Here is a 24,517-nt window from a genome sequence, read left to right as displayed (position 1 = left end):
ACACGTACACTTTGATCCACTGCTGTACCATTGACTTAGCTTCTTTTTAATCTTTCTCAATGCAGCCAGCGCACCGCTTACAGAAACTCCTCCTCTCACACAGAATGGCAAAGAAACCACAACAAGCAGCTGCTCAGTGCAATGAGTCAGGCCAGTGCTTTATCTTCTGAATGTTTTATCGTTGCCTTTCACTTTCTCCAAGTAAGTGTTAGCTGCATAATTTTCTGGTGCTCCCTATGCGGCCTCCTCTACATTGGTGAGCCCCATTATAAATTCTGGAAGAAGATGGCACCAGCAAACAACGCGACCAAGGGCGACATCCTCCATTATGTTCATGAAACTACTTTCATTTCTTTTACGTCTTCTTTTTCTTTCAAATGTGGTTCTGCTCCTGTTGGAGCATGAGGTCTACATTTTGGTGGCGTGTTTTCAGGCCGATTGAGGGATGTGGCGCTCTGTTGTCTCTGAGGGTGTTTAATGAGGCTTCAAGCAAAGGGATGTGGCCTTCAGGCCAAGAAGGCTGGAGACGGGGTGCAAACCCATGATTGACTCCTTTTCTCACCAATCTTGCTGATTAAAGCACTGAGAAAGATTGAAATCATCGAGGTGAGTGCAGAGGACGAGCAGGTGTTCAGCACCATCTACCAACCTCTTGCTCGCTGTTGCTGGAGGAAGATATCTGTCTCTGCATGTGCTGGGCTGTTTTTTTTTAAACAATTAGACCATTCCTTGCATTATTTTTAGTTCAAATATTTTGCTGCACTTCAACAGGTTGATAGTCATCTCGGGTTTATTTTAAAAATACCTCATTGCCAATGTTATGTTTTGCAACTTCAAAACTTTAAACTAATTCAAAGGAAGACACAGGAGTTCAGGATTGTGGGTCTAACTTGATGTTTACTTTAAGTGAGGCGTGCACATATCACCTGGTAGCGTGATGATGTGTGCAAGTCATGTATACGTTTGTATTTGAAATATAGCCCATAATTAATTATTTAAATGAACAAGAATGCTTAATCAACCTATATACATAGGCATCCGTTAATCTTGTGAGACCATGGGTTTGCTCCTGGAAAGACTTCACTCTCCAGGGCGCAGGCCTGGGCAAGGTTGTATGGAAGACCAGCAGTTGCCCATGCTGTAAGTCTCCCCTCTCCATGACACTGATGTTGTCCAAGGGACTTTCCATTAGGACCCATACAGCTTGACACCAGTGTCGTTGCAGAGCACTGTGTGATTAAGTGCCTTGCTCAAAGACAGAACACGCTGCCTCGAACTCACAACCTTCAGATCGCTAGTCGAATGCCTTAAGCACTTGGCCACGTGCTTGGTCATGGTCAGAATTGTTACAGAGAGTAACAATTCCCTGATCTAGGAAATTCCTTCCCTGATCTAGAAAATTATAAGGCTAGCAGGAAGGAGCTTAAGAATGAAATTAGGACAGCCAGAAGGGGTCATGAGAAGACCTTGGTGAGCAGGATTAAGGAAAACTCCAAGGCATTCTACAAGTATGTGAAGGGCAAGAGGATAAGATGTGAAAGAATAGGACCAATCAAATGTGACAGTGGAAAAGTGTGTATGCAACCAGAGGAGATAGCAGAGGTACTTAATGAATACTTTGCTTCAGTATTCACTACAGAAAAGGACCTTGGTGACTGTAGGGATGACTTACAGTGGACTGAAAAGCTTGAGCATATAGACATTAAGAAAGAGGATGTGCTGGAGCTTTTAGAAACATAGAAGCATAGAAAACCTACAGCACAATACAGGCCCTTTGGCCCACAAAAATGTGCCAAACATGTCCTTACCTTAGAACTACCTATGCTTACCCATAGCCCTCTATTTTTCTAAGCTCATGTACCCATCCAAGAGTCTATGAAAAGGCCCTATCATTTCTGCCTCCACCGCTGCCACCGGCAGCCCATTCCACGCACTCACCACTCTCTGCGTAAAAAAAACTTACCCCTGACATCTCCTCTGTGTCTACTTTCAAGCACCTTAAAACTGTGCCCTCTCGTGCTAGCCATTTCAGCCCTGGGAAAAAGCCTCTGACTATGCACACAATCAATGCCTCTCATTATCTTGTACACCTCTATCAGGTCACCTCTCATTCTCTGTTGCTCCATGGAGAAAAGGCCGAGTTCACTCAACCTATTCTCATAAGGCATGCTTCCCAATCCAGGCAACATACTTGTAAATCTCCTCTGCACCCTTTCTATGGTTTCCACATTCTTTCTGTAGTGAGGCAACCAGAATTGAGCACAGTACTGCAAGTGGGGTCTGACCAGGGTCATATAGAGCTGCAACATTACCTCTCAGCTCTTAAACTCAATCCCATGATTGATGAAGGCATATGCACCATATGCCTTCTTAACCTCAGAGTCAACCTGCGTAGCAGCTTTGAGTGACCGATGGACTTGGACCCCAAGATCCCTCCAATCCTCCACACTGCCAAGAGTCTTACCTTTAATGCTATATTTTGCCATCATATTTGGCCTACCAAAATGAACCACCTCACATTTATCTGGGTTGAACTCCATCTGCCACTTCTCAGCCCAGTTTTGCATCCTATCAATGTCCCGCTGTAACCTCTAACAGCCCTCCACACTATCCACAACATCCCCAACCTTTGTGTCATCAGCAAATTTACTAACCCATCCCTCCACTTCCTCATTCAGGTCATTTACAAAAATCACGAAGAATAGGGGCCCCAAACAGATCCCTGAGGCACACCACTGGTCACCAACCTCCATGCAGAATATGACCCATCTACAACCACTCTTTGCCTTATGTGGGCAAGCCAGTTCTGGATCCACAAGGCAATGTCCCCTTTCTTGAATAAGGGAACAACATCCGCAACCCTCCAATCCTCCGGAACCTCTCCCGTTCTCATTGATGATGTAAAGATCATCGCCAGAGGCTCAGCAATCTCCTCCCTCGCTTCCCACAGTAGCTTGGGGTACATCTCATCTGGTCCTGGTGACTTATCCAACTTGAGGCTTTCCAAAATCTCCAGCACGTCCTCTTCCTTAATATCTACATGCTCAAACTTTTCAGGCAGCTGCAAGTCATCCCTACAATCGCCAAGATTCTTTTCTGTAGCGAATACTGAAGCAAAGTATTCATTAAGTACCTCAGCTATCTCCTCTGGTTCCATACACACTTTTCCACTGTCACACGTGATTGGTCCTATTCTCTCATGTCTTATCGTCTTGCTCTTCACATACGAGGGGTGATTGATAAGTTTGTGGCCTAAGGTAGAAGGAGCCAATTTTAGAAAACCTAGCACATTTATTTTTCAACATAGTCCCCTCCTACATGTACACATTTAGTCCAGCGGTCATAGTGCATATGGATCCCTTCTTTGTAGAATTCGGCGTCTTGTACCTCCAGAAGTGGCTGACAGCAGGGGTAATTAATAAGTTCGTGGCCTAAGGTAGAAGGAGATGAGTTATTAACTTCAAACATTCTGCATAGTCACTCAAAGAGTTGAACTGCACGTGCATGCATCGAGAGCTGTATAACTCATTTCCTTCTACCTTAGGCCATGAACGTATCAATCACCCCTGCTGTGGACCACTTTCTGGAGGTCCAAGACGCTGACTTCCACAAAGAAGGGATCTGTATGCTCCACGACCGCTGGACTAAGTGTGTAAATGTAGGAGGGGACTATGTTGAAAAATAAATGTGCTAGGTTTTCTAAAATTGATTCCATTTACCTTAGGCCACGAACTTATCAATCACCCTTCCTACTTGTAGAATGCCTTGGGGTTCTCCTGAATCCTGTCTGCCAAGGCCTTCACATGGCCCCTTCTGGCTCTCCTAAGTTCATTCTTAAGCTCCTTCTTGCTAGCCTTATAACCTTCTAGATCTCTATCATTATCTAGTTTTTTGAACCTTCCGTAAGCTCTTCTTTTCTTCTTGACTAGATTTACAACAGCCTTTATACACCAGTGTTCCTGTACCATACCATCCTTTCCCTGTCCCATTGGAACGTACCTATGCAGAACCCTACGCAAATATCCCCTGAACATTTGCCACATTTTTTCTGTACATTTCCCTGAGAACATCTGTTTCCAATTTATGCTTTCAAGTTCCTGCCCGATAGCCTCATATTTCCCCTTACTCCAATTAAATGTTTCCTAACTTGTCTGTTCCCATCCCTCTCCAATGCTATGGTAAAGGAGATAGAATTGTGATCACTATCTCCAAAGTGCTCTCTCACTGAGAGACCTGACACCTGAACAGGTTCATTTCCCAATACCAGATCAAGTACAGCCTCTCCTCTTGTAGGCTTATTTACATATTGTGTCAAGAAACCTTCCTGAACACTCATAACAAACTCCACCCATCTAAACCTCTCACTCTAGGGAAATGCCAATCAATATTTGGGAAATTAAAATCTCCCACCACAACAACCCTGCAACAACAATTACTCCTTTCCAGAATCTGTCTCCCTATCTGCTCCTCGATGTCCCTGTTATTATTGGGTGGTCTATAAAAAACACCCAGTAGAGTTATTGACCCCTTCCTATTCCTAACTTCCATCCACAGAGACTCAGTAGACAACCCCTCCATGACTTCCTCCTTTTCTGCAGCCGTGACACTATCTCTGATCAACAGTGCCACGCACCCACCTCTTTTGCCTCCCTCCCTGTCCTTTCTGAAACATCTAAAGCCTGGCACTTGAAGTAGCCATTCCTGCCCCTGAGCCATCCAAGTCTCTGTAATGGCCACAATGTCATAGCTCCAAATGCTGATCCACCTCTAAGCTCATCTGCTTTATTCATAATACTCCTCACATTAAAATAGACGTATCTCAAACCATCGGCCTGAGTGTGTCCCTTCTCTATAACCTGCCTTTCCTCCCTTTCACACCATCTCCAAGGTTTCTCTATCTGTGAGCCAACCTCCCTTTCCTCCGTTGGTTCCCACCCACCAGCAATCCTAGTTTAAACTCTCCCCATTAACCTTTGCAAACCTCTCCACCAGGATATTGGTCCCCCTCAGATTCAAGTGCAACCTGTCCTTTTTGTACAGGCCACAGCTGCCCCGGAAGAAAGCATCATATTGGATATGCCACCGGGTCTAGACGAAAGGTACCCCACACTACTGTGGGAGGTGAGGGAGGAGATTACTGAGCCTCTGGCAATGATCTTTGCATCATCAATGGGGATGGGAGAGGTTCTGGAGGATTAGAGAGTTGTAGATGTTGTTCCCTTATTCAAGAAAGGGAGTAGAGATAGCCCAGAAAATTATAGAGCACTGAGTCTTACTTCAGTATTTGGTACAGTAAGTTGATGGAAAAGATCCTGAGAGGCAGGATTTATGAACATTTGAAGAGGCATAATATGATTAGGAATAGTCAGCATGGCTTTGTGAAAGTCAAGTCGTGCCTTATGAGCCTGATTGAATTTTTTGAGGATGTGACTAAACACATTAATGAAGGTAGAGCAGTAGATGTAGTGTATATGGATTTCAGCAAGGCACTTGATAAGGTACACCATGCAAGGCTTATTGAGAAAGTAAGGAAGAATGGGATCTAAGGGGATAAATGCTTTGTGGATCCAGACCTGGCTTGTCCACAGAAGGCAAAGCATGATTGTAGATGGATCATATTCTGCAGGGAGGTGAGTGACCAGTGGTGTGCCTCAGAGATCTGTTCTGGGACCCCTTCTCTTCATGATTTTTATAAATTACCTGGATGAGGAAGTGGAGGGATGGGTTAGTAAATTTGCTGATGACACAAGGGTTGGGGATATTGTGGATAGTGTGGAGGGCTGTCAGAGGTTACAGCAGGACATCGATAGGATGCAAAACTGGGCTGAGAAGTGGCAGATGGAGTTCAACCCAGATAAGTGTGACATGGTTCATTTTGGTAGGACAATTATGATGGCAGAATATAGCATTAATGGTAAGACTCTTGGCAGTGTAAAGGATCAGAGGGATTTTGGAGTCCCAGTCCATAGGACACTCAAAGCTGCTGTGCAGGTTGCCAGTGTAGTTAAGAAGGCATATGGTGCATTAGCCTTCATCAACCGTGGGATTGAGTTTAAGAACCAAAAGATAATGTTACAGCTTTATAGGACCCTGGTCAATCCCCACTTGAAGTACTGTGCTCAGTTCTGGTCACCTCACTACAAGAAGGATGTGGAAACTATAGAAAGAGTGCAGAGGAGATTTACAAGGATGTTGCCTGGATTGGGGAGCATGTCCTATGAGAGTAGGTTGAGTGAACTTGGCCTTTACTCCTTGGAGAATTGGTGGATGAGAGCTGACCTGATAGAGCTGTACAAGATGATGAGAAGCGTTGATCGTGCGGATAGTCAGAGTCTTTTTCCCAGGGCTGAAATGGCTAACATAAGAGGGCACAGTTTTAAGGTGCTTGGAAGTGGGTACAGAGGAGATGTCGGGGTAAGTTTTTTACACAGAGAGTGGTGAGTGCATGGAATGGGCTGCCAACGATGGTGGTGGAGGTGGATACGATAGGATCTCTTAAGAGACTCCTGGACAGGTACATGGAGCTTAGAAAAATAGAGGCTCTGGGTAACCCTAGGTAATTTCTAAAGTAAGTACATGTTTGGCACAGCATTGTGGGCCGAAGGGCCTGTATTGTGCTGTAAGGTTTCTATGTCCTATGTTCTAACCCTATGGTAAGAACATTAAATATTCCATATTCTTGGTAAACCATACACCTAGTGCTCCTTTCGCTCAATTCCCTTCTCCTCCCCAAGCCCCCAGACCCATATCTCAGCCATGTTCCACACTTCACCTCGTTCCATCTGTCTATCACCCACACTCTATTCCTTCTGGTTTTCCTGCCCCCTCCCCACATATTTCATCTGCCCATCATTCCCCACTGTCTGGTTCAACATCAGGTTCCTTACTTATCAAAATCTAGCATCTGCAGCCTCTTTCTCCACTTTCCACCTTCTAGTCTTTGTGTCTACCTCCATCCTCCCCTTCCTCACTTGGCTCCATCAGCATCTTTATTTCTTTTCCTCTTTTACCTCTAATAATAATTACTACTTATAATTATTATCATTAATCACACACAAGCCACCATCTCCCAACACCAAATCCTTCCACACCTGGTTCCATCACTCCCCTCCTTACCTTGTTCAACCCATTACCTACCAGCCCCCATCTCACCTCTCCTCCTTACCTCGTTACATTGGCTATCTATTCTCTTCATGTTCATTCCTTTTGCCTCTTCAGATGCTGCTTGACCTGCTGAGTTCTTCCAGCAGTTAGCATTTTTGCTCCAGACTTTCTTCCCTGGTGGATGTTAGTGGACCAGTTAGAGCTTTAAAGGACCCTCTGGTAACTCTCTGGATACTATTGCAGAGGATACTTTTCCTTAAGATTCCAGATTTATTTAATTATTGGCATTTACATTTCCCAGCTTCTGTCATGTGTATTAAACTATACCTCCGGATCAATGGTTCAGAACTATAAGACAGTAAGACACAGGGAGTAGAATTAGGCCATCTGGCACATGAAATCTGTTCTGCTATTTCATCACAGTCCTAGTTGTTGGTTTAGTAACTTAACCACTCTGCCTCCATATCCCATCCTTGATGATGCTATGGGTCAGTTCTCAGACCGAGACCTCAACTTTAACAGCTCTTCAGAGAACACAATATCTTAGTGCCTCACTTCATGCTATTCCCCCATAGGGTTTGGCAATGCACACTACTAAATAATTAAACAAGATGTATTTTTATTTCATTCTCTGAGCCAAAACAAAAGAACTAACATATTGGTTTGATTCTTTGACTTCTACATCATTTAATGCAATGACAGTAATATAATTTTTATTGTTAAACTACAGTGGTGAAATAACAGTGTAGGAGGATTTTTGATACAAAAATAGGCTTATATTATTACTTTTTGCAAAAACAAAGGAGCTGGTTGTGGACTACAGGAGGAATGGAGACAGGCTAACCCCTATAGACATCAATGGATCTGGGGTTGAGAGGGTGAAGAGCTTAAAGTTCCTCAGCATAACCATCACCGAGAATCTCACGTGGTCTGTACATACCGACTGTGTGGTGAAAAAGGCACGAGAGTATCTCTTTCACCTTAGACGGATGAACAAGTTTGATACAGCCCCCCCAAATTCTAAGTACTTTCTATAGAGGCACAATTGAGAGCATCCTGACTGGCTGTATCACTGCCTGGGTTGGGAAACGTACTTCCCTCAATCACAGGACTCTGCAGAGGGTGGTGCCGACAGCCCAGTGCATCTGTAGATTTGAACTTCCCACTATTTAGGACACTCACAGTGACAGGTGTGTAAAAAAGGGACTGAAGGATCATTGGGGACCCAAGTCTCCCCAACCACAAACTGTTCCAGCTGCTTCCATCCAGGAAACGGTACTTCAGCATAAAAGCCAGGACCAACAGGCTCCAGGACAGCTTCTTCCACCAGGCCATCGGACTGATTAATTCATGCTGACACAACTGTATTTCTATGTTATATTGACTGTCCTGTTGTACATAATATTAATTATAAATTACTATAATTGCACATTGCACATTTAGACGGAGTCATAACGTAAAGATTTTTACTCCTCATGTATATGAAGGATGTAAGTAATAAAGTCAATTCAATTCAATATAATGGGTTAAAACATTTTTATAGCGGTTAGATCTCTGCTATTTCTCAGTGATGACTATGAACTGACTGAAGCTCAGTAAACAGACAACAGTGAAACAGTATATTAAGTCTGTATCTTCCATGGACATGATTGAACTGTGACCAGATCTGCTTGTCTCTTGTTCCATACACTATTGTGCTATTAATGTTAATGGGGCAGCTGTGAAGAGGGTGGGAAGGCATGGGTAGGGAGGTGGCAGACTGCTGCTTTTCCCTAGCAGGGAGAATGTTAAAGGAACTGATTGTTAGCAGATAACTTTAATATACTTGTTAACTACCAGTTTAGGAAAATAAAAGGTGGATACCTCTAAAAGAAATGGAACACACTGGAGGAATTCATAGCTCAGGCAGCATGTATGGAAGGAATTGGGGTCAAGGCTCCTCATCTGGACCTGCAACGTTGACTGTTCATTTCCCTCTATAATTGATGCCTGCCCTGCTGAGTTTCTCCAGAGTTTTGTGTGGGATTCCAGCAGCTGCAGTCATCTGTATCTTCAGTTTGCAAGGAGGTACTAATGATGATGTAGATCCAAGAAAAACAATATTAACTCAGTGAAACTCATTACGTCCACCGCAGAAAATAAATATTTCCGTAAAACTAATCAGTGTAGAGTATGTGGACCATTTACAATTCCATCATTGTTTTCTTCATCCACTAAAATCCTGAACAATAGGGATTAATATCTCTATCTGGAACTTTTCTGTGTACAATTTGGCTGTCAGGTTTTCTACATTACATTTAAAATATACTCCATTAGCTCCAAAATATTTGGCACGTCTAGACATTGAGAGAAGTTCTAAAATAAATGCAAGCTCATCCTTAGCTGAGTTAAGAGTCAATATTCTGGTACTTTCCAAATATTAATCTCAATTTCTATCTAGCAAGCAATGAGTGAAAAAGTTTTGTATTATGTCTGAAAAACCTCTGTAATATCAGGCCAAAAGGATGATTAATTATTGCTCACTATAAAATAGGCAGAGTCTTAACCGTAACAAAGAAATAATTATTGCACAATTATTTCAAGTTCCGTACTGCTTAACATTTCTGTAGGTACCTTTGGTGTTACAGTGGCAATTAACAATACCGCAAAAGAGATGAGAGAGTAAGAAATCAAACAGCACAGTTGTGCTTCAGTGATTAGTACTAAAAGCCTTTGGCTAAGCACAGAGATGGTCCGGGTGTGTGGATTCTGCATTTAATATCACTTCCTTGGATTTACATGTTTTTTTTCCTCAGTATTCCCAACTTTTTTGAAATCTGCATTGGTGCCTTTACTTTCAGTTTTTAAATTGAAACCATCTTTGCTTTCTGTGTGGATATAGATACCTGTAATTTCTATTTCACAACATAAATAAGAAAACCCTTCATAAATTGAACCCTCTAAGCTCCTCACCAGTCTTTTGTTCTAATCAGCAGCATTAAGCCCTCAGATTGGTTTTATAAACTGTTTTTTAAAATTGCATTCTGATATCTTCTATCACCTCCAGCAGAACCTTGATTCCCCAGTAAAGTTCCCTGCAACTATTTTTGGATTGACAATAAATGAGAGAATGAGCAGACTGTGTCAATGATACAGCCGATGATGAAGAATTATCAATCGGCAATGTTCAAACACACACTGTAAATGTATGAAGCAATTGCAGATCAAATTGCACTAATGTTCAGTGTTTGTCTCAATCATGGGACGTGTAACCTGCCCTAAGATGACTGAGTTAAACCCAGGAATCTTCACAACGGATATGGGCCGATTTTGTATCAGCAAAATGAATTATTTTCATTTCATTTAGAAGTACCTCTGATGGAAAGGGACTTCTTAAGGAAAAACAGAAAGAGATAAATCTCGAACTGAGATATAATCGATCTTCTGTGATCATCCTTGAGCTAAGGGCACAGGATTTTTTGTACATTTAGGTACTTGGTAAATTTACTGAGTACAAACTCTGACATTGTGTGCTTTAATTCTATAGGATGATAAATCTAATGCACAAATTAATTTTATGCAGAGTGGACGTACCTGCGCCTCTTCTCCCGGAACCGTGCATAGCAGTGTCGTTGTTGGAGGATGCCCAGTTCACATCCCATGCACTCACCCACGAAGGAAGGCTCCTTTCCAGGCCATCCGTGAGCCAACTGCCTTTGAATAGATTTCAATCCTATTACAGTATTTGGTTCCATTTTCATGAACATTTATTTTGATTTTGGAACTTAAATAATAATAATCCTATTTAAATGTCAAAATGTCCATGATATCGAGTCAACGGTGAATTGCAGTGCTTATATTAGGATGTCTGTTCTGTGTTTGATGGTGTCACTGCCAGAATGATAGGATACTAATTATCTAGACTCTTTGGATTAGTTTCATGTGACCTTTACACCTACCTCTAGTACTTCATAATTAACATTTCTGGATACAAGTAGTGAGAACATTACAATGGTATTTTAAATGGAATCTCCTGGCTGCAAGTATACACAGTGTGAATGTGTGGGCCAGGTGAGCAGTGAAATTTATTGTTCAGAACTGCTGTCGGCATTATTCAGTGAAGTGCTGACAAGTTTCAAGACTCCCACACAAAAGTCCCCCAGTCTAGGAGGCAGTGTTGAAGCTTTTGATTGGAAAGATGCTACTTCCTACTCTCCCTCTGAACCAGGAAATTTTAATCCTTTGCTGCCATTTTTCACCCTGAACTCACTTTTAACTGCTTCATCTCATGATTCATCTCATCTGGTTCACGGTTCCAAGGAAAGTTGCAACTGTCACTCCACTCTCCAAGAAGGGAGGGAGGCAAAAGACAGGAAATTTTAGGCCAGTTAGCCTGACTTCAGTGGTTGGCAAGATGTTAAAAGTCTATTATTCATGATGAGGTTTCAGGGTAGTTAAAGACTCACGATAACATAGGCCAAAGTCAGCATGGTTTCACTAAGGGTAAGTCCTCCCTGACAAATCTGTTGGATTTCTTTGAGGAAATAAAAGGCAGGGTAGACAAAGAAATGGATGTTGCTTACTTGGATTTTTAGAAGGTCTTTGACAAGGTGCCACACACAAGGCTGCTAAACAAGATAAGAGCCCATGGTATTACAGGAAAAATACTAACATGGGTAGAATATTGGCTGACTGGTGACCAATTGGCATCTGGAATTGATTAGCAAGAGCAAGTTAAAGGAAGGCAGGGGCAAGTGCAGCGGCCATCATTGGTGGAGTGGACATAGTTACAACGGTGATCTTGAGGCTTTAACTCTTCAAAGCTTCAGTCAGAGAAGGACAAAAATAGAAAAGCTCCAGGTAAAGTTTCCTTTTCCCTCCCTTCTTTACACCGACTCAGTTAGGGCAGTAGAGATGCCAGGCAGGATATCTTGCGGGATGTGAGAAGGCAGGGAGACCTCCAGTGTCCCTCCCTGATGACTACAATTAGGAAAAGTGGATCCAGCTGCAGCTTCTAACAATCTGCGTTAAGGAGTTGGATCTGGAACTGGATGAACTCTGGGAGGCTAAAGAGGTGATAGATAGGACATATAGAGAGGTAGTTACACCCAAGGTACAGGACACAGGAAACTCAGTGACAGTCAGGAAGGGCAAAGGTGTTAAGGAGCCAGTGCAGAGTACCCCTGTGGCCATCCTGCTCAACAGCAGGTATATCACTTTGGATACTGTCAGGGGGATGACCTAACAGAGGAAAGTCACAGTGGTCGGATCTCAGGCACTGGGCCTGGCTCTGTGACTCAGATATGAAGTGGGGAGAAGAGGTGCACTGTTCTGATAAGGGATTCATCAGGTAGGGAAACAGAAAGGAGGTTCTGTGGGTGAGAAAGAGATTTCTGGATGGCATGTTGCCTCCCAGGTGCCAGGATCTGGAACATTTTGGATCAAGTCCTCAGCATTCTCAAGTGGGAGGGTGAACAGCCAGGGGTCGTGGCCCATGGAGGTACCAATGACATGGGTAGGATAAGTGACAAGTTTCTGCATGGGGAGTTCAAGGGGTTAGATGCTAAGTTAAGAGAAGAACCTCCAGAGTTGTGATCTCAGGATTGCTACCGGTGCCACGTGCTACTGAGACCAGAACTCAAAAGATTATACAATTAACATGTGGCTAAGGAGTTAGTATAGGAGGGAGGGTATAAGATTTTTGGATCATGGGGCTCTATTCCAGGAAAAGTGGGACCTGTACAGAAGGATTGGTTTGCACCCAAACTGGCAGAATAAAAGGTAAACACAACAAGCGTAGGGAACCTTGGTTTTCAAGAGATATTGAGACCCTGGTTAAGAAAAAATAGGAAGTGCATAGCAAGTATAGCAAGTAGGAACAAATTAGGTACTTACGGAGTATAAGAAATGCAAGAGAACACTTAAGAAAGAAATCAGGATGGCTAAAAGAAAGCATGAAATCCTAAGCGATTCTGCAGGCATGTTAAGAGCAAAAGAATTGCAAGAGACAAAATTGGTCCTCTAGAAGACCAGAATTGTGTGGAACCAGAACGGATGAGGTAGATCTTAAATAAATTTATTGCATCTGTATTTACTCAGGAGATGGACACAGGGTCTATAGAGGTGAGGCAAAGCGGCATCAACTTCATGGACCCTGTACTGATTACAGATGAGGAGATGTTTGCTACTCTAAAGCAAATCAGGGTGGATAGATCCCAAGGGCCTGACAAGGTGTTCCCTCGGACCGTATGGGATGCAAGTGCAGAAATTACCAGGGTCCGAGCAGAGATATTTAAATCATCCTTAGCACAGGAGAGGTACCAGAGGACTGGGGGATAGCCAATGTTGTTCCACTGTTTAAAAAAGTCTTTAAACATAAACCAGGAAATTATAGACCGGTGAGTCTGACATCAGTTGTGGAAAAGTTATCTATCAACCTCTGCATTATCAAGACTATATCAACCTCTGTATTAAATCTACATAACTACTTGGCTTCCACAGCTGCCTGTGGCAAAGAATTCCACAGATTCACCACTCTCTGGCTAAAGAAGTTCCTCCTCATCTCCATTCAAGGCTGTGTCCTCTGGTCTTAGACTCTCCCACCATAGGAAACATTCTCTCCGCATCCACTCTATCAAGGCCTTTCACCATTCAATAGGTTTCAATGAAGTCACCCTCATTATTCCAAATTCTTGTGAATACAGGCCCAGAGCCATCAAATGCTTCTTATGACAAGCCATTCAATACTGGAATCATTTCCGTGACCCTCCTTTGAAACGTCTCCAGTTTCAGCACATCCTCTCAAAGATAAGCGGCCCAAAACTGCTCACAATACTCCAAGTGAGGCTTCACCAATGCTTTATAAGGTCTCAACATTACATCCTTGCTTTTATACAGTATTCTAGACCTCTTGAAATGAATGCTAGCATTGCATTTGCCTTCCTCACCACAGTCTCAGCCTGCAAATTAACCATTAGGGAATCCGGCACAAGGTCTCCAATGACCTAGCTTTGGGTCCCAGCCATGCCTGCTTGTTTGTTGGCTGCGTGGAACAGCCTATGTTGCAAGCCTACATTGCTAACTGTCCTGCACTTTTCCTACGCTACATCAACAACTGCATTGGTGCTTCTTCCTGTTGAACTTGTCGATTTCATCCACTTTGTCTCCAACTTCCACCTGGCCCCCAAATTCACCTGGTCCATGTCTGACACTTCCCTTCCCTTTCTCGATCCCACTGTCTCTGTCTCCGGAGACAGCATATCTACCAATGTCTATATAAACCAATGGACTCTCACAGTCACCTGGACTATATCTTGTCCCACCTTGCTACTTGTAAAAATGCCATCCCCTTCTCTCAGTCACTCCTCCTCCAAGTTTCACCTGTCACCTGTCGTTTCTCTCTCCCATTCCCCACCTTTCAAATATACTCCTCAGCCTCTTTTCTCCAGTCCTGCTGAAGAGTTCTGGCCCAAAACGTCGACTGTACTTTTTTCCATAGATGCTGAGTTCCTCCAGCATTTTGTGTGTGTTGCAAGGTCTGCAAAATCTCTGTTCACCATCAGATTTTTGTATTTTCTCTCCATTTAGAAAATAGTTAACCCTTTCATTTCTTCTACCAAAGTGTATGACCATACACTTCCTGACACTGTATTCCATTGACCATTTTTTGCCCATTCTCCTAATGTGTCTAAGTCCTTCTGTAGTCTTCCTGCTTCCTCAGAACTACCTGACTCTTCATCTATCTTCATATCATCTGCAAACTTTGCAACAAAGCCATCATCCAAATTATTGACATACAGTATACTGTAAAAAGAATCGTCCCAACACAGGCCCCTGTGGAACACCACCTATAGACAGCCAGAAAAGGCTCCCTTTATTTCTACTCTTTGCTTCCAGCTGAACAGCAACTCCTTTATCCATTCTAGAATTTTTCCTGTAATACCATGGGCTCATAGCTTGTTAAGTAGCCTTATGTGTGGCACCTTGTCAAAGGCCTTCTGAAAATCCAAGTACACAACAACCAATTCTCCTTTGTCTATCCTGCTTGTTATTTCTTCAAAGAATTCTAACAGATTTGCCAGGCAAGATTTTCCCCTTGAGGAAACCATGCTAACTATGGCCTATTTTATCATGTGCCTCTTAGTACACTGAGACCTTATCCTTAACAATCAACTCCAACATCTTCCCAAGCACCGAGGTCAGACTAACTGCCCTATAGTTTCCTTTCTCCTGCCTCTCTCCCTTCTTGAAGAGTGGAATGACATTTGTAATTTTCCAGTCTTCCAGAATCTAGTGATTTTTGAAGGATCATTACTAATGCCTCCATGATCTCTTCAGCCATCTCTTTCAAAGCTCTGGGGTGTACATCAACTGGTCCAGGTGACTTATTTACCTTCAGACCTTCCAGTTTCCCAAGAACCTTCTCTCTAGTTGTGGTCACTTCACACACTTCATGTCCCCTGACACCTGGAACTTCCACCATACTGCTACTGTCTTCCACCATGATGGCTGATGCAAGATACTTATTCAGTTCATCTGCTATTTCATTGTCCTCCATTACTCCTCTCAAGCATTGTTTTCCAGCAGTCCGATATCCACTTGCGCCTCTCCTTTACACTTTATGTGCAGTTTTGGTCACCTACCAACAGGAAAGATGTAAACAAGGTTGAACCAGCACAAAGAAAATTTACAAGGATATTTCTGGGTCTGGAGGTCCTGAGTTATAAGGAAAGATGGAACAGCTTAGGACTGTATACATTGGAACATGGACGATTGAGGAGAGATTGAGGTACACAAAAATTAGGAAGGGTTTCGAGAGGGTAAATGCAAGCAGGCTTTTTCCATTGAGGTTGGTAGGACTACAACCAGAGGTCATGGGTTAAGCGTGAATGGAGAAATGTTTAAGGGAAACATGAGTGGAAACTTCTTCACTCAGAGTCATGAGAGTATGGAATGAGCTGCCAGCCCAATTAGTGCAAGCAAGCTCAATGTCAACGTTTAAGAGGTTTGGTTAGATACATGGACGGTAGGGGTATGGAGGGCTATGGTCCTGGTGCAGGTGGATGGGTGTAGGCAGTTTTAATAGCTTCAGCATGGACTAGATGGGCTGAAGAGTCTGTTTCTGTCCTGTACTTCTCGATGACTCTAAGGCAGGAGAATGGGGGTTGAGAACGAAAACAAATCAGCTATGATCAAATGGGGAGCAGACTCAATGGGCTGAATAGCCTGTCTGCTCATACAGTATGTCTCAATGGGCTGAATGGCCTGTCTGCTCATACAGTATGTCTCAATGGGCTGAATGGCCTAGGTCTGCTTCTACAGTATGTCTTATAATCTTCTCTTCAACATTTCCCTTGCTTTCATCAAGTTCTCTACACTTATTTCAAAGTACAGGGTGGTCTCCAACCTTAGTACACTTAGTAACCTTAGGTTCACTAATATACACAGTAGATTAATTAGACCTCCTCCCATTCTACTACCCACTAGAGCTCCATTCTTTCCATTTCCGCCTCTCTGCAGTATAGATGTTTTGACAATACCTTCCACACTGTGCTCCCAATACAACTTCCTTTGTATTCAACTGTGTACTCCCAGGTTAGGGCCTGAGCTATGCCATTTCCATTCCCGACACTTGTCACCACACTCTCCTCCCAGCCAGAATTCCTATCGGATTATCCTTGTTCTCAGATTCCAGCCCAGCAGCCTCCACTCTCAGTGCATCATTACTGCAATGTCCCCGTGTCCGAAAGGTCGACTCTCCATAGACGTTGGCTGATTGGCTGAGTTCCTCCAGCATTTTGTGTGTGTTGCTCTGAATTTCCACCATCTGCAGAATCTCGTGTTTATGATTTGTACCCATGATATATACCTCTCTTTCCTCTTCCCATTTTCTAGGCAATTGTGACCTTTCCAGGCAAACAAATGATTTGCCTTTACTTTTTTTCCCAATGTCATCTCTTCTACCTGGCCGAAATCAAGTATGGAGGGGGTAACCTCTGTCGTTCAGATTGAAAACTTTTCCAAAACTTGCAATTCACATTGCCGGCACTCACAGTTACTTTGTTGTGATAGTCTTACTTGATTATTCTTCTCCTCCCTTTTTTTAAGCTTTCTTTAGTCACTAATCTCTTTACAATCCATTCTCCCCCTACACAACTCACCCCTTTGTCATTTAATTAATCCTGTTTATTTATTTAATGCTGATCGAGAGATATATAACTCCCAGGAGGTGGGGAATACCTCCCGTGCCTTAATTTTCTATATCTCATCTAAAGAAATTACACCTCCAACAGTGTTTACCTCCCTCAGAGCTGCACTGTTTGAGCTCAGCTCAAATCACCGGGGAGATACCTCTGACTCAGAGACCAACCAAGCAACAACCGATAACTGTCTGTAATTTCAATTCTATAACCCAAATCATTTTCTGACTTATGCATATATTTTATGTGCATTTTTGAGAACAATTTTTTTGTGAGATGATACAATGCTGGCTTTTGTAAGTAGCAGATCCTTCACAAAAATGCATACAGTTCTATTCCCTTGTCAGTATGTGCTCTGCTAATTAAGGGAGAATCCAACAGGAAAATTAGACTGTGGCATGCTGTGTGTAATTGAGACCTTGCTCTCTGGGGAGTTTTTATATTCCCCTAATTAGTCCATCTAATTAGCACTTTTACTTGTAATTGAGGGGCAGGGATGCAGGAGATCTTGAATAAATCTTTCCTAACCAGAATGAATACATCCTTTAGCAGTGATTGCATTGATACTTAATTACTTATGATTCAGTCGTTCTGCTTTTTAAATATATTTTTCTCAAAGGACAATCAGACGTTATTTATGAAGGAAAAACAATATAAATATTTCTTAAAAATAAGGAATATGACATGAGAGAACACGAGAAAGTCTTAGGATTCTGTGTTCAGATATGTGGAATGAGCTGCCAGATGAGGTGGTAAATGTGGGTTATTTTTTAACATTTAAGAATAAATTGGACAGATACATGGATGGGAGGTGTATGGAGGGATATGGTCCGTGTGCAGGTCAGTGGGACGAGGCAGAAAATGGTTCGGCACAGCCAAGAAGGGCCAAAAGGCCTGTTTCTGTGCTGTAGTTTCTATGGTTCTATGGTTCTATGTCATTCTTGTTTCAGCCTAAACAAGAATGAAAGATCAAAGTAATAGAAGTAGGAAGAAAATAGAAGTATGTTATGCCAGGTTCTGTTTCTGAGGTAGACTTGCAGTAACCCAGGTTATTAGGATATTCAAAAACTGTACTTTAATCATGAACATATGTACTTGGGTAATTTCATGAACACATATTCTAATGGTCATTATTTACATTTACTTATTCATATTTTTCTTTTTGCAGAGGTATTACACTGCATGATTTGATGATTGTTTTTACAACTGTTTATATTTTCACCTCTCCTCCCTGAAGGCAATGAATTAGGTTAATGCTCCACATCTGTTGGCCAGCCTCCTACTAATTTACCATATGGCAGCCCATCATGTTTTGGTCTTAGTGGGGAAGGTTAGAGGGCTGCTTGTTTACAAACACTATTACAATACTTCTCCGCCTCCCCAAGGTGGCTTGTACATACGTGAAACTTTTCCTTTTGTAATCCAGAGCCAGTGAGGTCAATGTTATTCCAACCATGATCAGTGAATTCAGCATGGACGATGCTTCAAAACTTTAATCCCTCCCATCTGTACTTGTCAGTTATAATCAGATAATCTCACTGTGGTTCCTGAGGTTGTCATAGCCGGGGATAAGCTCCCACTACCTATAAAGTGCTCCAAATGGCACGCAACTGTAACAGCCTGTGACAACCAGTTCTTGGCCTTCCCATGTGGCTTAGCTACTAGGCCCAGCAGAACTGTTTCACAGTACTGACTAGAGAAGGGGCAAAGGCAGATCACTGGCACCTCAAAACCAGTTGCTTCCGGTAGGTGGGGCCTGTCAGCCTTGGACAAGCAGCCCGCCTAGGAGAAGGAAAACTCTGATTTTAAACCTCTGCTGCCTTGCGGCCATACCCCCCCATAGGAAAGGCTTCAGGAGTAAACCCCAAGGAAGAAATCCTGAGCCAGGGTCCTTAAGGCAGTTTGATGTTGTTTACAACTTCACTCTGGCAACCTCGGTGACGACAGGGGTGCTGAGCTGTATCAGTGCTCGCCCTTCCCTTGCACTAGATCTGCGATGTGGAGAGGGGGAGCCTCTGCATGGGCAACAGCCAGTTCTTCAAATCTTCCCACCCAGGCTTGGGCCCTGGAGAGGACACAGTCCACCGGACACGCAAACCCATGATCCCCTAGGATTGACAGCTGCCTACTACTAAACTCACTGAGTTATTAAAACAGGTTAATAGATAGTTTGCTATGTCCCGATGAATAACTTTTGGCAATAAATGACTCAGCAATATTGGGTATCTTTCCTAAACCTAGGACATCCTAAAAGTGTGCACAGTGAGTGACATCCTATTGAATTCTAGCCAATGCTGCAATACAGTGGGGAAAAACAGCTAGTTCATATTGGTTGTAAAAAAGAATGTACAATTTTACAGCATCTATCTCTTGCAGTAAAGTGGCTGATTTCTGGGTTGACATCCCGTTTACAGAAGATAAGGAAGTGGGCTGAGGCAGTGAGAACTGTAGAGAAAGTCCACGGAGGGGAATTTGGTTTCTGTGACGAGCTGAGCAGTGGCCACAGTTCTCTGTGCTTTTGTTTTGGTGGTCATAGGCAGAGCAGCTGCCATACCTGGCTGTGATGCATCCAGAAAAGATGCTTCCTATGGTTTATCAATAAAAATTGGTGAGGGTAAAAGGAGACATGGCAAATTCCTTTAGCCCGCTGAGGAAGTAGAGGAACGTGCAAGCTTTCTTGGCTGTGGCGTCAACTTGGTATCTGATCTGATCATCTGAAGATGTGGCCTGTCTATAGACTGGGGTGAGTTGTGTGGAAAATCTGTGTGGTTATTCCTGGAACTCTTCAAGGGTGGAACTTAAGTAATCTCCATGCCAGCTATTTTGGTCTGTTACATATATATATGCTGGAGGTAATATCTGGGTTTGTTTACTAACCTGAAGTAGACCAAGATATTGAAAACATGGTTAATGCACGTTTAGCTTCACAAAATTTGAGGAGCAGGTGACAAGATAAGAATGAGGCAAGGAAAGGACATCTGAGTGAGATCTGGGAGAAATGATTGAAGAGAGTTGCTGGTGGAGATCATCTGAAACTCCAGGAAGGTTATTAATTACTTGTACTTGTCTCTCATAATGTAGAACTGGTTACAACCTAAATCAAGTCACTGAAGATGCTAAGGAAGGTGTGATGGTCAAACACTGGTAAGTTGTACACAATGTTATGATTGGGAGACGGAGACCGATTAGAGTGAATCCTAGGGTGATGGTCAGTCAGCACCTAGGCTCAACACCAGAGACACCTCGGCCACATTGACACTGCTGAAAACATCAGAGCCAGGGAGGACATGTGCTGAACCGGGACATTTGTAAACACGTTCTTTTAAGTTAAAGGGCAGCAGAGTGCACATCTATAACTAGTTGAGATTTTAAGGTGGTGACATCCTTAATTAGAGTGTCAGGTGGTTGATGTTACTCTGAGAGTAACATTGCTTTAAGTGCTTCCCAACATGCTCAGGAGAAGCCACTTTAATAGGCAATTGTATTCACTGGAGACTCTCCCACATTTCACATTTTGGTCAGAGAACTCAAACACCTTGTGATCTACTTTTACTTTATTGGTTGTAGGATCAATGTTGGTCAGACCTCCAAAGGGAATTCTGTTGCTTTTCTTCCAGAGGGGGTATGGGTTCTTAGTCAAGGCAGGAGGAGTTTCTGTTAACCAGATCATTGGAATTTTTATAGCTCTTGTAGTAAAGTGCTCTCTGAAAACTCTTTCATGACCTGACTCAGAAATGATAGTGTCCCTCTGAACTAAGGCTGATACTGAATAATTAATTATTAATTAATTAAGAAACCCTGTTTTTAATTTAATAAAACTAAGTAATTCTCTTGATGTGATTATCCATTTTCTGTTCAATATGGTACTTACTAAGACATATGAATGTAAATCATTGGTTGTTCAGCTTTTTGTACAAGGTATATCTTTTCCCTTCACATACAAAGAATACATCATTCTGAGTTTCAAATCTTCTCAAACCTGTGATGAATATACTGTACACCTTTCCTTTTCAAATCCCATTTTAGCTCATGGGGAACTTTGCTACTACTCCCTGCTTCAGTTTTCTTCATTTCGATATAACTTCTGTGGAAATCCAAAATGTGAAGGGAAAGTGCTGGAAATAGTCAGCAGACCAGAAACGTTCTTCGTCTCTACAAACAGTACTGTCCTGGCACTTTCTGTTTATGTTTGATCGAAATAATTATTCACCTCCCGATTTCTCAATCTCATTCATCTGTGCATCTCCAGATATTCAAAGCTGAAATTAACTCCTGTGTTTGATCTTCACATGCTGAAGCTCTTACTAAGCTAAAAAAAAAATAATGGGCACTTTTAATTCCATGTACTGTACATACTTGTTACTTAATTCATTTTCTAGTGCAGCTTACTTGAGTGCTGAATGGAAGTGGTAATAAATGTCATTTGTGTGCTTCCACTTTATCACATTATCTCAGCCTTCTCGTCTTTGGAAGTATCACGTGACTGAAGAGTTCTGCAATTAGATTCAAGCACACGGGCAGCATAATCTTATTACCAAGCCAACTGAGTTTGTATAAAGCATGGGCTACATTAATATTTATGTCCAATTTCAGAAATATATTATCTTATCAAATAAAAATGATTTGTACAGAAAAAAAGGAACTAACTGTTACCCATGTGTTTCTTCTTATCTTTTCAGAATTTTGAACCAGGAAAATGCAGCGGCTCAGAAATCTTTATGGTTCCCAGGTAGACATTCTCAATGTGTGATATACACAGCCAGGCAGAGCTACTGCTGCAAAATCCAATTCAAGGCGAAGCCTGTGGAGGAGAACAGATAAGTCGTTGAGATGGTGGCAGCTTGAAACGGTGGGGAGGGACAATAGTGAGAGGGCTGAGTGTCACCTAAGTGAGGTTTGCGCTTTTGGGATGGGATGTGATTGGGTGGAGAGGGACGTTGAGTGGGTGGGTGTAGTTGTAAAGTATGGAGTGGTTGGGTGGAAGCAAAGAGGGAAAGGCATAGTCTTTCACTTAAAGTGCCCATGTCAATGGCCAGCACCAAACTCCAGAATCCAGGGGCTGGTCCACACTCGCATAAACCCACCTCCCATTTGCTGCATTGTATTGGTGCCTCGTTCCAATGATAAGGTGTGGTGCAGACTCTGGGAACAGCACAGATGTCAAACTGTCTCTTGTGGGCATTGTCTGAAATGATAGGGAATTAATTAAGAAAAAACTGCCAGTCAGGTTCCAGGAATCGGACCATACTTGAAAACACATCTTAAAAATGGGCCATTATGTTCAGAGGTAAATCCTAAGGGTAGCACTCCAAGAGCACATGCAGAAGAAAATAGAGAAACAACTAATTTTTTAAAAGTTGGCTGTTTGCACGTTTCCTCTCAGTGACAAGCACTGCCCTAAGAAGCTGGAGGCATTTCCTTCCTGTATACCCTCGATAACCATGACAGCTCTTAGCACTGGCTTTATCTGGGAATTCATCACGTTTAAATGCATGTCCGTCTGTAACAACAGTAAAACCAGGAGGGAGGTTATCAAAGTATTTTCAAGCCAATTCTTCGGTACCAGCCCTACCTGAAGAACACTGTGAAATTTCAGTTGCTTCTGGCAAGAGACTGTCCCCTTTCTCCTACACCCCAGGATATCAGGTGATCAGTTTGGCAACTGGCACTGTATTGTACCATCTGGTGACTATCTGGTACGCTTCAGAACGATGGCATTGCATATTTACACCAGGGCAAGACACCTGCTTCTAGACTTGGTTATGGATATAGATGCAGGTTCAGGCCAAAATAATACAAATGGGCAGCCAACTAAGTTTGGGTGCACAGGGCCTCCCTGAGTTTGGGTGCATAGGACCTTCTTGTGTCAGGGAGCACAGGGCCACACCTCCCTCTGTCTGGGAGCACAGGGCCTCCCTGAATTTGGGTGCAACGGGGGAAGCCCTGAATTTGGGTAGCGCAGTACCTCCCTGAGTTTGAGTGCACAGGAGACACCCGGATTTGGGTGTGCAGGGGAACATATCAACACCTTTCCCAAGCCCAAATTGTCTTCAGATCTTTATAAAGCTGATGATTTGACTTTTGCTCAGTCCATTTTGGAATACTCTTCAGGCCCAGCCAATATGAATAGACCTGGATTTGCATGAACGAATCAGGGCACTGCTGATGAGCCACATGACCAGTCAGGGAATGGGTTGAAGATGATGGAATAGGATCCAGCATGCTTTGAGGCAGGTAATCAGCCTACGTACTTTAAGTTCCCTGTCCATTTAGCATTGGTGAGAGGAAATAAATCATTGTGAAATCCATGAATGCAGAAATGGATTGATCCATAAAGACATAAAGTGGATGTGAGCTCGGTAAAGGAGTCCTGTTGAAAGGCCACAGTCTAGAACATCGCTGCCATTTTGCTCCTTAGCTGCCTGACTTGCTGAGTTCCTCCAGCATTTTGTGTGTGTCGCTCAAAATTTCCTGCATCTGCAGAACCTCTTGTGCCTTGGTAAAGCTGTCAATATGCTCAAAATTGGAAGGCAGGAAAATAGTTTTCTCCTCTGATCTATTAAGACTTCATCACAATTTTGGTTTAAGCACAAACAAAAGGAACTTACTGCCCTTGACATCAAGTCCCTGGTCGATTGAGTGTGGCTTCAGGATCTTAGGTGAAACTAAATTCAATAGCAAGCAAGGAGAAAGCTGTCTGTTGTCTCGAACAGGGGTTCCCAACCTTTTTGGACTCCTCCCATTAACCGAGGGGTCTGAGGACCCCTGGTCTGGAATCATATCCAGCACATAGGTGTTTGTGGTTGTCAATATCCTCAATCTTTCTTGCCTAAATTTCTCAGTGAACGAATATTGAGCTACAAGAGCAACAGAGAAGTGAACAACTTTACACAAGGCACAGGCCAGCAATTGAATCTGACCACTGTCAAACCTCAGATCCGAGTTGAGAACTGAAAGAGCAGGCAGAGATAAACAATGAGAGAGTCAGGAATGGTTGGGAAGGTGGGGAGAGAGAAGCAGATGATGGGCTATCTGAGTAGTGGGCATTGGGAGGAATCTGTAATTAAACAGACAGGCAGACTGAGGGAAGAACTTGAAAACAAAAAGAAACTCTGGAAGTCTAAAATGAAAATACTAAAAACATTCAGTAGTCAGGAGGATTGGCCATTTCTTGATGGTGCTGTTGGACCTGATGAGTGTTTCCAGCATTCTGTGTTTGCCTCTAAGTGAAGTGC

General features: G+C 42.8%; 1 long non-coding RNA gene across 1 annotated transcript; it reads left to right on the top strand.

Moving 5' to 3' along the window:
* Positions 1-468: 468 nt before the first annotated feature.
* Positions 469-20,416, top strand: LOC134356507 (uncharacterized). The gene is made up of 3 exons (XR_010020376.1): positions 469-606; positions 10,667-10,784; positions 20,364-20,416. It is a non-coding gene; the product is annotated as an uncharacterized LOC134356507 (long non-coding RNA).
* Positions 20,417-24,517: the final 4,101 nt, after the last annotated feature.

Source organism: Mobula hypostoma, chromosome 14 (assembly GCF_963921235.1).
Source record: "Mobula hypostoma chromosome 14, sMobHyp1.1, whole genome shotgun sequence".
Taxonomy (NCBI): Eukaryota; Metazoa; Chordata; class Chondrichthyes; order Myliobatiformes; family Myliobatidae; genus Mobula; species Mobula hypostoma.
The sequence above is the reverse complement of the archived record's forward strand: the minus strand, read 5'-3'. Positions and strand labels throughout refer to the sequence as shown.